Below are 3,040 nucleotides of genomic sequence, written 5' to 3'. Positions count from 1 at the left end.
GGTACACAGTTAGAAAACTGGTGAAAAAAATTGTTAAATGGTAGATCTAGTGTAGTTTCAAGCAGCCGCGGATGTAGATGATAGTCACATTGGGCCAGTTTTATGTTCTTGAACGTAATGATAGAAAGCAGTTAACAAATGTTTGCGTCTCAAGTGAAAATTAAAATGTGTTTCTTTAAATGGGTTATTCGTTGGTTCGCTTTCGCTTATCCACACAAGTGTTCCCACAGAAGTTTCTTTGTCCTACAATCACTTGTTTTCTTATGAGAGCCCTCTCAAGTAGCTACAGTATGACTACAACCACATCGCTTTATAAGAAATCAAAACACATGCCCAACCACATTTTCCCACCCCCCACCCCACCCACACCACAACCACTCACCCACAGAACCATACATACATACACACACACACACACACACACACACACACACACACACACAAACGTATTACGGGGGTAATCCCAAAAGTAAGGTCTCCTATTTTTTTTATAAGTAAAGAACTCCGTCTGTGTGGCAGTTGGTCACACTGTTATGAAGAGTGCTTCACGCGCTGTATGTAAATATTCACACGCCGCGCTGAGGCGCTCAGACTTGCCTTGGCAGCCGTTGAGAATGGAGCTCCCGCTGGATGTTCCCGCCAAGTGCAAATTGCGCGCAGTTATTCGGTTTCTGAACGCAAAGGGCACTGCACCGATTGAAATCCATCGCCAATTAACGGAAGTATATGGTGGGTCGTGCATGGATGTCAAAAATGTTCGTAAGTGGTGTAGAGAGTTTGCAACTGGTCGGACCGAAATTAACGACGAACAAAGGAGCGGGAGACCGTCAGTTTCTGAAGGTTGAGCAGAGCTTGAGTGAAGATCGGCGGATCACCATGGATGATCTCTGCTCGTTGGTTCCTGAGGTTTCCCGAAGCACAGCTCATAGAATTTTAACGGAAATATTGAACTGCCGGAAGGTTTGCGAAAGATGAGTGCCACGCATGCTGACTGGGGCTCACAAGCGGCAACCAGCTGATACTTCCTGCGCATTTCTTCACCGCCTTGCAGCCGAACAGGACAACTTTCTGGACTCAATTGTCAAGGGTGACGAAACCTGGACATACCACTTTACACCTGACACCAAGCAACAATCACGCAAGTGGCGGAATCCTTCTTCGCCAAAGCCGTGGAAATTCAAACAAACACAGCCTGCCGCTAATGTAATGACAACCATTTTTTTGGGATCGAAAAGGGGTAATGTTGGTCAACTGTATGCCCACTGGGACCACAATTAACGCTGACAGGCACTGTGAGACTCTGAGAAAACTCAAACGGGCAATTCAGAACCGGAGAAGAGGAATGATGAGCAAGAGCGTACACATTCTCCATGACAACGCTCGCCCACACATTGCTCGGCAAACCGTTGCTCTCCTGCAACAATTTAAGTGGAAGATAATCACCCACCCACCCTATAGTCCTAACTTGGCGCCCAGTGACTATCACCTGTTCCGTAGGTTAAAAGAACATTTGGCCGGAAAGAGATTCAGCTCCGACGACGAGGTGAAACAAGAGGTTCATAACATTTTGAACAGTATGGTGGCGAGCTGGTATGACATGGGCATACAAAAACAGCCACAGCGTCTACAAAGATGCATCGACAGAAACTGTGATAATGTCGAAAAATAGCTAAGTGTTCAAGCTGTAAACTGATGTATACCATTGCAGAAATAAACAGGTGTATGTACCTATAAAAAAATAGGAGACCTTACTTTTGGGATTACCCTCGTACATTCCACGGGTATGATAGAGAGTTCTTACATTATGTTGCAGTTATATAAATTAAATCGAAATTAGTCCAGGCCGGTGCTGACAAGTATGAATGCTACCGAACCTCAGTTTAATAACTCATGGTTGCTAAATATAGACACTAATTATTTACATAAGATAGGAAAAAGTGGTGAAGCCGACCTCGGGATCATCAGTCTGGGTTCCGGTGAAATACAGGAACGTGCCAGGTACACCCAGGTTTATAGCAGGTATAAAACACAGTGAAGGAAACGTTACGTACAACTTGCTCAGACGCGCGTCTGCAGTTGTGAGAGACGACGTGGTTGAGTAGGAAGTGACACTGCTGTAGCCTCTCCTCAATGCTAGTCAGTATGTACAGCGAGCAAGCGATAAATAAAGCTAAGGCGACATTTAGGAACGAAACTGGAGCTCAGGTAGAAGAAATAAAAACTCTGATATTCTCTAGTGATGGAAAATTACTCAGAAGATCAGCAGAACGGAATGGAGTATGTACAGAAAAGGGGTTATAATATAAATGTCAACAAAAGTAAGTAAAGGGTAATGGAATGTAATCCAATTACAGTGCTGAGGGAATTAAGTTAGAAAATGAGGCAGTAAAAGTAGTCAATCGGTTTTGCTACTTGGGCAACAAAATAACTGACGAAGGTCAAAGTTGAGAGAATATAAAAGGGAGACTGCCAGTACTAAGAAAAGCATTTCTAGGAACTAAGGGGTAGTTAACCTCTAATCTCAGGTTAGGATGTCTTCTCTAAACGCTTTAGTGTGTGGTGCAGCCTTGTGCGGAAGTGAAATGCTACGACAAACAATTGAAACAAGAAACGAATGGAAACCGTATACCAGTTTCAGCAAAGTACCTGCTGAATACGAGGTGATAAACCTTGATAACTACACTGTTTACCAGTTACATAATGAGATATTATCTACCTAGTACAGAGAGTAATGCAACCTAAACATATCACGGAGAACCTGAAACAGCATTTCACTTACCACTTTAGGACGGCCACTTCCTTGGAGTATGAATCTGTAAGCGTCACTCCTACTGTAGGGTTTAAATTAACCACAGTATTTACAGAAATATGCACAATAGCACGAGAAGTGTTGGTACAGATTACAGGCCGAAGTGGCTGTCTGTTAAGTAATTCACAGCTAGTCGTCAATAGCATGGCTGTAGCCAGCGCACGCAGCATCCACAAACGCAGAGCAATCCAGTCAACACCTTGTGAGGGTAGCGTGTTTAGTGATAACTGT

The sequence above is a fragment of the Schistocerca nitens genome, chromosome 9 (assembly GCF_023898315.1).
Source record: "Schistocerca nitens isolate TAMUIC-IGC-003100 chromosome 9, iqSchNite1.1, whole genome shotgun sequence".
Classification (NCBI taxonomy): domain Eukaryota; kingdom Metazoa; phylum Arthropoda; class Insecta; order Orthoptera; family Acrididae; genus Schistocerca; species Schistocerca nitens.
This window is presented reverse-complemented; position numbering follows the sequence as displayed.